This window comes from Sinocyclocheilus anshuiensis, unplaced genomic scaffold, assembly GCF_001515605.1.
Source record: "Sinocyclocheilus anshuiensis isolate Anshui unplaced genomic scaffold, SAMN03320099.WGS_v1.1 scaffold260, whole genome shotgun sequence".
In the NCBI taxonomy this organism is placed as follows: Eukaryota; Metazoa; Chordata; class Actinopteri; order Cypriniformes; family Cyprinidae; genus Sinocyclocheilus; species Sinocyclocheilus anshuiensis.
In genome coordinates this window covers 521,583-533,007 of record NW_015557134.1, presented here as the reverse complement: position 1 = coordinate 533,007, position 11,425 = coordinate 521,583, and positions in this window count along the sequence as shown.

The window sequence follows — 11,425 nt, the reverse complement described above, 5'->3', positions numbered from 1 at the left end:
AATGAAATAGAATATAATAGAATAGAAATGTTAATATCATCTAAAAATAGAGAATAACAGAATGAAGTTTTTAATAGAATACAGTATAATCTAACAAAGTAGTTTTTACAAACAGTTTTACTTTTTCTGCACTTTGTCATTCTTCTAGTTGACAAAGTGCTGAGTCTTGCACATTCACAGAAAATAGCTTAGAATAGAATAGAATCTAGAATATATAGCAGAAGAATCAAGCTTTTAATGGAATGTAATCTTTAACCGAATAGAATAGAATAGAATAGAATAGAATAGAACAGAATAGAATTTTGTTGTAGAACAGAATAGAGCAGAATAACAGTTTTAATAGAATACGACCTTTAACAGAATATTATAGAATAGAATAGAATAGAAATGTTAATAAAATAAAAAAAAAATAGAGAATAGAATGGAGTTTTTAACATAATATAATCTAACAAAGTAGAGTAAAATATAATGCAAAGTAGCAGAATACAAGAATAGAATAGAATAGAATAGAATAGAATATGATGTGGTAATAGAATAGAACAGAACAGAATAGAAACCTTAATAAAATAGCATCTAGCAAAATAGAGCAGTTTAATGGAATATAACCTTAGTGTTTAATGGAATATAACCTTTAACATAATAGTATGACATATAAAAGGAACTAAAGAATAGAATAGAATTATATAGAGCAGAAGTATAGAGTTAATAGAACATACTATTTAAGTTTACTAGAATGGTACATGATAGAATTGAATCTAGCAGAATGTAACAGAAGAATAGAATAGAATAGAATAGAATAGAATATGTTGTGGTATAATATATCAGAAGAACAGATTTTAATAGAATATATTTGTTAACATAATGGAGTAGATTATAACAGAGGGTTATACAATAAATAGAAATGTTCATAGAAGAGAATCTAATGCAAATACTTGAGAAAAATAGAGCAGAGCAAAACAGAACAGAGTACAACAGAATAGATTATAATATATTTTAGCTCAGCTACTACAAGGCAAGTGTAAAAGTTGTGGAAGAGATGCTTCCTGAGTGAGAGAGAGAGAGTGAGAGACAGACAGAGAGAGAGAGAGAGAGAGAGTGAGCAGTAGTCTTCTGTTTTATGCTGCAGGGATCTGTCCAGCAGCACAGAGCAGTCGGAAATGATGCAGCGGACCACAGACTTCTCGCCACAACACCACACCATACACTCACACACGCACACACACACATACAACTAGAGGAAGCGAGAGGCAGAGGTGTAACCAGGAGAAGCATCGTCAAGGAAAAGGAAAGCCACTCTTTTGTCTCCATGGACACTCAACTTCCTCCGAGCAGTTCTTAGTCCTTGTAGCGCAGCAGCGGGCTCTTGCCATCCACTTAATAATTCATCAGGTCGGTCTCTGCGCTTTGAGCCTGCAGCGCTCACCAACTTTTCCCCCTCTAACTTTCGCAGCAGCAGTCGGCTGTTTCAGCAACTCTCCTTTTATACTTCAAACGGTTGGCACAGAGGCAGAGGAAAACAGGTTCAGGCACTTTGTGAGCATCTTGTGTGTGTTTGTGCGTGTGTGAGTGAGTGTGTGTGAGGACAGTGGGCGAAAGGTGTGTGTGTGTGTGTGTGTTGTTTGGGCATCCTGCTCTCATTCTTGGACTTGGAACCCATTGTTTAAAGCACAGCTCTTGTGGGACTGGACGAGCGAGAGGCGGCGTGAGAAGCACTCTGGAGGCCACGGAGAGGCTCGTATGGGACGTACGTCTCGTCTGTGAGCACCGCTGGTGAAAGCAGTGTTTAGGCTGTTGTAGGGGCTGTCTGTGCACCTTTGGATTCTCTCTCATCATGGCTGGCTGTACCTGCCGCTGCAGACAGGGGGTACTAAAGCTCATTCAGTCCCTTCAGAGGCTTGTCTCGGGAACCCTCAGCAAAGGTAAGACACCTGCATTAACATCCAATTCAAATAAAAAAAAGGAAACAAGCTTGTTTAAAATGGTGAGTACAGGTAAAATGGAACAAATTATGAAGTTTTTTTTTCTTTTTTGAAAGATAGTTTTTAATGATGTATTCAACATATTTTAAACATTTTTAAATATTACATATAATAAATGTATCATTTTTTCAATATATTTAATTTAATATATTTTACTGTAATGTTATATTCAATATTAAGTGATATATTTTCACAAAGCATTTGTTATTAATATTATATTTCATAACATTTTAGTTTTTCATATTTACTATAAAAATTGTGTTGATATATTCAGTATAAGTTTTTAATATTCTATTTATGATAAAGAATGTTCTCAATATTTCTTAATACAGTTTTTATTTTTAGTATGATATTTAATATAACGATTTTATTTTAAAATCATTTTCAATATATATATATATATATATACTATAAAAATACTGTAATAATATGTTCAATATAATGCTTATATTTATTAGTACTTAGTATTTTTATTTAATACTTAATATTTTTGTTATAGTATGTATTTAATATAAAGTTTTTATGTTAATATTATTTTATTATATATATTTATTATAAGGTATTTTATACAAATATTATATTCATAAGTGTTTTTTTACATTATACTAACTGTAAAATACATTTTAATATCCTTATATTTAATACATGTTTTTCTATTCTATTCTATATTATATTTAAAATAAAGTATTTGTTTTAATAATGTTTTTGTTGTTTTAATAAGACATTTCATTAAAATATTTAATTTTTAATATATTCAATGCAAAGTCTTTGTTTTTAATATTCCTTCATTTTTCCTTTGTATAGTGTAGAGGAGAAATTTAGTGATTTAAAATGGTATTATTTCTAGGGACATGAGCCATTTGGGATCATATTTTAAAACAACGCAACATTTTGGATAGTGTCCAAATTTACCTGCATTCACATTGCTAGTGTTTGCTTATTTGTCTGTTGTTTCTCTTTTGATATTTCAAGCTGTATATCATAGTGCCAAACAGTAAGATACGCCAATATTAGGATGGAGTTCCAACACCTCACTCTGGAATCTTTCATCAGCACACATTTACACCTCCTTTCAACTCCTATGAAAAAATCCTCTTTTTGTCAATTTTTTTTCTTTGAAGAGCAGTCTGGGTTCTTTGTTTGGCAATGATCTTCATTTCTCTCTTTCATCCCTCTTATCTCCTCTGTTTTTCGAGTACCATAGCACTGTGTCAGCAGAAAAAGCACTGCATGGTTCGTCTCCATGCCAACGGGGCCCGTGGAGATGCTGGAACCAAGCAGTGGCTGTTTATCTGCTGTCACTGAGTGCAGGGAGCCGGAACCTCACCGCACACTGCATGATGAACCCCGCTATCTCTCCACTGTTCATTATATCGTCCTTACAGATAGATACTCTTCCTATACACAGGGGAGTAGGAAGTTAATTTAAAGAGGATATTGAGGATTTAGAGCCACAGTATAGAATTTAAACCAGTCTCTCTAGACCACTATAGCAGGCCACAGAGCACTAAAGCTCTGGCTCAAATATTTTGTATTTATGTGCTCTGAGTTTATCTTAGTGTTATCTGAGGTTGTGTGAATAAAAATAAATAAAGCAGCAGATAAATAGTAGATAACCCTTCCACCCTGAAGGAATTGCTAAAGATTCAGTTAGAGTAGAACAGAATACAATGCAATACAATACAGTACAATCTTTTGCAGAATACAATAGAATATTTAACAGTAGCATCGGACAACATTAATAAAATTAAATCTATTCTTCACTACAGAGAATAATAGATTGAATCTATACATTAGAATAGTTTGGAAATTTAAACACAATAAAATAATCTTTAATGGATTAAAATAGAATACTTATCTTAATATGATATATAGTTTTTTAGCAGAACTGAATCAAATCATTAGCAGAATATAGTACAATAGAACAGAAACTTAACAAGAACAGAACAATATAATTAAATGTTGGCACGACAGAGTAGGATAACTTTTCTATACTATTCTATTCTGTTCTTCTCTATATGAACGGAATGGAACCTTCAATAGAATATAATCTTTAGCACAATAAAATATTTAGCAGAACAGAGTAGAAAAAGAATGGAAACAAAATAGAATAGAATAGAATTTTGAAGAGAATCTTTAGTAGAATGGAATAGAATGGAAAGGAATAGCAGTGTAGGATATTTATAGAATTTTAAATAGAACAGTACAAAACTATGTAATCCCATTCCACACAATAAAAAAGTAAAAATTGCGACTTTTTATCTCACAAGTCTAACTTTTTTCCTCACAATTCAGACTTTTGTTCAGAATTGTGAAATATAATCTGAGAAAAAAAAGTCAGAATTGTGCAATAAAAAGATGCAATTACCTTTTTTCTGTGGCGGAAAAAAAAAAACAGAAATGGTGAAATGTAAAATCAGAATTTTGAGGGAAAAAAAATCTAAATTGCGAGATATAAACTCTGTATTTGGACTTTTTCCCCATAATTCTGAGTTTGTATCTCACAGTTCTGTTTATACCTCTTACTTCTGACCTTTTTTCCTCAGATGTGAGATAAAAAATTGCAAACAAATCATACATAATTACCTCTATACAAAACAGAACCAAAAAGCACTATTTTCCCAAATAATCCCATAATTTAAAGTCATGTTCTGTCATTTTAGAAGGCTGATGCTCAAAGCCCTCTGGCTAAACAGCTTTGTTTTAGAATGAATTTGTGTAATGAAAGCTCAGTGAATAGAGTGTGAGAGAGTGTCTGTATACATCCATCATGGTTATTCTAGCTGACTGCACTTTACCTCAGTCAACCTATTAATGGGTTAATGATGACCCTTCATCCCTGCAGGAGCAGATCATCTGGTGTTGAATTTCATGAATGTCTGAGCCTTCCCTACTGCTCTGCACAAAAATGCATTATTTTACACTTATATTTTACACATCCATCAATTCATGCTGCATATTTGGCACATTCTGCATCCACATCTTCCAGCACAACTTTCTTCCTATGACTGGAGGGGGAAAAAATCAAGAACTTTGCAGGAAGAAATACTGTTGCCCATGAACACCCAATCAGAAGCTGTTTTGTTGTTACCAATAGCAACCATGAGTGCAAGTGACAAGGTCAGTCAAGCACATGGCAGGGTGTAAGTGTTTTGTTTAAGTACAGGGCATGTGTGTGTGCATGTGTGTGTGTGTGATTACGAGTGACAACATGGCTATGCTGGTGTTACTGCAGTTTTACAGCTCCAATAGAATGAGCCTCTGGGGGAAAGAGAAAGAGCATTTGACATTTTAAAAGAGTACAGGGTGGATCAATCCTGCCTACTTCCCTTGACATGCTGTGAATTTTCCCTGTTCTCTGCAGAAGTACTGTAGCACACATGAGAGTGTACAGTACATCCATACAACAGCTGATGTGAACCCTTGTGATTGGAGGAATCAGTACTGATGCAGACACACTTAGTTTTGTAACAGGTTGAGTGTTTATATAGCAAAGAACATTAGAAAAAGAGGGATGACATACCTATACGTACAATATACCATATCTACTGTATGTTTTACTTTACTGTATGTATTATCTTGGAAATAAGCAACATATGAAAATATAGTGACCTTCCCCTTTCCACTTTATTAACTCCATAAACTGGATCACCAAGTCCTAACACAAAGCCCAGAGATGCTTAATAAGCATCGCTTATAATAAGTGGACATGGCAACCCTTCAAAAATGCGCTCTGCAAAGTAGTCTTCCAAAAATAAACAAAACACGGTGGCTCTGTTGAGTGTGTACATGGCCAAAAAGTCGTACAGGTTTGGAACAACATGAGGGTGAATGAATAATGACAATTTTGGGGTCTCTTTGGACTTCTGATTATAGGGTATGTTTACACTATCAGTGTCTGGGATTAGATTCACATATTCAGATATGCAACTGAAGTCAAGCCCGTATTCGATCACCTGTAACTATAGAAACCATAGCAACAGTAATTGAAGTAAATATGAAAAATGACTACAGTGGTGGCCAAAATTATTAGAATAGTAGTATTTTCACCAGCTAACCAAATGTAAACTGATATTTCCTACTGACACGCTACAGCAAAAGATAATTGACTTAAACCCATTTTAAACTGGTGAAAATGTTCTTGTGGCTCAGTGGTAGAACATTGCATTAGCAGCACAAAGGTCGTGGGTTCAATTCCCAGGGAACACAGAGCATCACGTTAGCAGCTCAAAAGGTCGTGGGTTCAATTCCCAAGGAACACACATACTGATAAAAAATGTACAGCCTGAATGCACTGTAAGTCGCTTTGGATAAATGCGTCTGCTAAATGCATAAATTTAATATCTAATTTAATTTTAAAATAGTAGTGTTCTAATAATTTTGGCCACCACTGTATGTCCAAAATGGCAGTCTTACCACATCTGACACAACAAAAGTTCCAAATTATAATTAACAGATGACAACATGTGACTGAATCTAAACCTTCAGATGACACAGCTCTGTAAGTTACTGAAACCAAACATTAAAACCTGGAACACATTAGACATGTATGTGCAGCACAGAGCGTCTCTTACACTAAAACGTGACAGACAGTTGTTCAGAATGATTCTGTTCACACATTAGGCCACAGGTTTGAGTTCAGTTATGCGATGTGGTTATTGTGCTGCCGTGTGAATGTAGCCAGAGACAAAATTCACTGCATCTACAGCTCAACCTCTCCTATTTCTTGCTCGTTTAATAGATTTTTATGAATTATATCACGTCTGAGGGCTGATGCAATCTTCACAGTCCAATTGCCTTAGGACTCTAAACAGAACACTTCAGAACAGTGCAGACCGAGATGTACACACACACACACACTCACAAAAAGAGAAAGAGATTTCAGAGAGTGACTCAGTTATTCAGTGTCTCATTACAGTAAAGGGATAGTTCACCCAAAATAAGAACATTCTGGCATTATTGACTCCCTCGTGTTGTTTCTAAACCTGTATGACATTCATTCTTCTGTGAAATTTGAAGAAGCACAGCTCTTTTCATTATAATGAAAATGAAAGGGACTGGATTTGTCAAGCTCCAAAATGAAAACAAAACACCATAAATGTATCATAATAGAATTCACATGCTATATCTAAAGTCTTCTGAAAAGATACAATAATTTTGTGTGAGAAACCAAGCAAAATACATGTTACTGAATGATAATCATCTCTTATATGCAGAGTTGAAGGTGCTACACACATCTAGAAATATACAAACTTACACTTCAGAATGAATAATTTTTCATTTGTAGTAGTGAAACTAAAAATGTTAGAGAGGTTTAGACATTTAATTGACAGTTTTTTTCACAAATTGGACAAATAAATTGTAATGGGAACTAATATTAGTAAGGGTGCTTTATTATGCAGTGATCTAATGTGATACATTTTTTATTTACTTGTTTCCAGAAAAGTTTTTCTTTCTCCATCTGGTTTCAGTCAAACACTTTAGTTGACACTAGTTTGCTACCATCTCACTGACAGCTACAATGCCAATGCAATTTAACTCTCCTACACACTTTCCCTCCTTCGCACATTTTCTCCTTCTCTTTTACCTCCTTCTCTGTCACTCGCTGAATTTCAGTCTCTTTTCAGACTCCAGCATTTTGTCAGTGATTCTGTTTCGGTTTGGCTCCAGTAGCTGTGGAGGTGCCAAATGTTTCTCTCAGCATCATCTTATGTAAATGTAAAATTAGATTCACAACATCCCGAAATTTATTCAGGCCTGTTCACGTCCTCCTCCTCGGCCTCCTGTTCCTGCTGAGCTGTTGATAATACGAGTGTGTGTGTGTGTGTGTCTGAGGTTCATAATAACTTGCGGCAATAACACAGGCAATACCAGCAGGACCCAACCTCTAACATATTTCCTTTTATCTAAAGATGGCAAAAGTAATTAGAAAATAGAGAAAGAAGCTGAGAGAGAGAAAAAAAGACTGAAACATATTCTGACATCCTCATAGCCTTTTCATGACCTTTAAAAAAATATGCCTGAATTGGCATGTGTTTGTATGTGTGTGGGAGAATGAACTCAGCTCATGTGTGCTTGCATGTGTATTCATATGTGCACAAGAGTGAGATTTGCACTTCAGTCCATTAGTAGAATTGGAAAAAAATCAGAAAATACACTGCAGTCTGAACCAGTTTTTGTATATATATATATCCACTTGACAACCAGCGATTCAGGCTTTGTGCATTATAGTGGACATATGCTATTTTAATATACCAGAATGACCAACCACTATTGTTGAAACGTGAGATTTTGAAGAATGCCCAAGCTGATTTTTTTTTCCATACAGTGTAAGATAGTGACCAGAAACAGTCAAGCTCCAAGCAAGAAAACAATAGTGCACAAATTGTGTGCTATTTTCCAAATCTACACTTTAAATAAATAATGATGACAAACATTTTTTTTCTATTAACCAGTTTTTCTTCTATTTATATCATGATATGAAGTTTTGTTTTAAATGAATTAAGTCAATATTTACTGATAATCATCCCCACAGCCGGCACTTGCACACACTTGGGCACATTCAAACTCACCCTGTAAAATATGAATATCACAATGTGGATTCATACTATATATATGGGGCTCTTTCTTGAGCATTCTGTAAAAATAACTTGCTATTCTACATTAAAAAAAGAAAGTGTTAAAAGTTTGAAACTGCATAAAATTGAGTAAATTATGAAAGAATTATTTGCATTCTGGGATGGCTTATTGGAGATACGTATGATAATATAAAAGATTTAATACAAATATATAGACCAAAATTAAATAGAATATTAAAGTATTATTGACTACTGCAGAAAAAAAAAAGATTGTATTATTATTACTATATCAGTATTAAATTAGATGGTAGTATTATCATACCAGCATCAAAAGATATTGACATTTCCTGTGAATAATTTTTGCACCACTAGTGCACCCAAACATTGCAAAGACAAACAGTCACATTATTTTAAACTTTAAGGGAAATGAACCTATGGCTTAGTTAGAAATGTCTCTACTTAAGCAAATGATGATAATAATTTTAATAGTATTTTCCTATTTTATCTTAATATAATTGTATTAAATTATATGTCAATATTATTATATAAGCACATTGGCTATACCCCAAATATTCCAACCAAGAATGAAAATAATCTTTTTGTCTATTTGCAGTTCTTACTTGTAACAAAATTATTCTTTGTTATTTGTTTGATCTCGGGAGGATATTTATAATTTATCAAAAATTCATTTTTATGCAAATTCTGTCTCACAATGAAGAACTGCATTACGTCAGAGAGTTTATGTAGCTGATCACTTTCCATAATGTAGTTTGCTCAAACAACATTCATTTAATGTTCATTGCAGCATGTTTCATCTTAACTGAACAAAACCTGGTGATCATCTTTCTGACTACAGGCTTTGCACAAGCAAACTGAGGTTTTCATGCATGTGTAACCATGGTTACCTTGGCTGATTTTAACAGAGGCCCTTTAATTGACTTTTTAATGGAAAGATAAGCTGGAACCAGAAGATATGAGAATGGAACAGTACTGCATGTGTATGAGCGCAGAGTCCACCTGACTGCAGCGTCCCGGAGGTGTGTTTGAGTCTGTGTGAGTTCGAGGAGGGAGAGGCAGCTGCGCAGTCACACACCCACAGACGCAGAGGCATTCAGCACTCTGCAAGGGTCACACACGCACATTGGCACACACTTGGACGCACTTGTTTCAGAAACACCTGGACTAAACTTTCTCTAGAGATGGCAGTCAGCTTTCTTCCTGATGTACGACCTTTCTCACTGTTCTTTTGCTGTCCTTTCGGTTCCTTTTTTTTTGCACACAAACACAAGCACACACACACACAAACAAATAGAAACATTTAGCTATGAGCACACGCCTCCTTTTTCCCTTTCTTCCTCCTCCGCTCTAGGGCAAAACATTAAGAACTCGCTTCTGGCTGGTTGGTTTAAATTTAAACTTTCCCTGCCCCAGCAAAAAAAAATAAAAAATAAACACATTTTTATATTTGGCTTTGTGTGTGTGTGTATATATATTTTTTTATGAATATATATATATATATATATATATATAGTGCTGTGAAAAAGTTTTTGCCTCCACCTGTTTGTTTTTTTTGCATATTTGTCACACTTGAATGATTCACTCCTCCTTTTATCCTTCCGGAGCTCCTCCGTGGGACTCGAGACCGGTGAGTGACGCAGGTGTCGTGCATTAGCATTTACTCCACCAGCCTCGCTCCGTTCCCACGGCTCTCGGCCCCGCCCCTCTCGTCACAATTATATATATTATTCGATAATTCAGCAAGGATGCATTAAACTGCTCAAAAGTGGCAATAAAAACATTTAAAAAGTAACAAAATAGTAAAAGTAAATAGTAAAGTAAATTATGTTCTTTTAAACTTTCTATTCATCAAAGAATCATGGTTTCAACAAAATATGAAACAGCACAACTATTTTCCACATTGATAATAATTAGAAATGTTTGTCGGCAAATCAGCATACTGGAATGATTTCTGAAGGATCATGTGACACTGAAAATTCAGCTTTTCCATCACATGAATAAATTACTTTTTAAAATATATTAAAATAGAAAATAATAATTTTATTTCATAATAATATCTCAGTATTACTGTATTTCTGATCAAATAAACGCAGCATAAGAGACTTCTTTCAAAAACATTTTAAAAAGGTTACTATATAATTTGCATTTTCATAATGTATGACCACTTTTCCAAGAGGAGATCTTCAAAAGGACAATTTGGCTTCCTTTCAGGGACATTTTCACCAAATTTGTAAAAAATTACACACATTCTTCACTAAAGTAAGAATAGGTTCATATGAGACTCTCGCAGAGTATCAACTGAGACTAAAGACTCAGAAACAGCTGTTAAAATGCTACCTGTCCAGACTGCTGCAGAGGCCAGATGTTAAACTCACTGGCGTGAAGACACAAACTCTGTCTGGTTGGCAGCAGTTCTTTCTCTTCCCTGCAGAGTGAACATAAACATCTACTACGATGGTCTAACTTAGGGTATCTTACGTTATCTCTTTCCTTCTGCCTCTCTGTCTTTCCCTCGCTCTCTCTCTCTCCTTTTAACAGCAGATCGAAGTTGACAGTGCACGTCTCCAACTTTAATTTTTAAATCACTCGTCCTGTTTTACATAATCTACTTCCTCCTGCAGTTTATTTTTATCCCCAGCATCCCTATCCAACTCTCGCACTCTTCCCCTCCATCTCTCTCCTCCTTTACCCATCTTTCCTCCATTTTAATGACACTTCCGCCATTCACTTTCCCTCTTTGTTTCTCCATCCATCTATAATTTCCTTCTCTCTTGTCATATGCGCGCTGACCCACAGCACAAGGCCTTCGTCAGGTCGATGTTGCACAGCTCTTACTGAGGCGATCGTTGT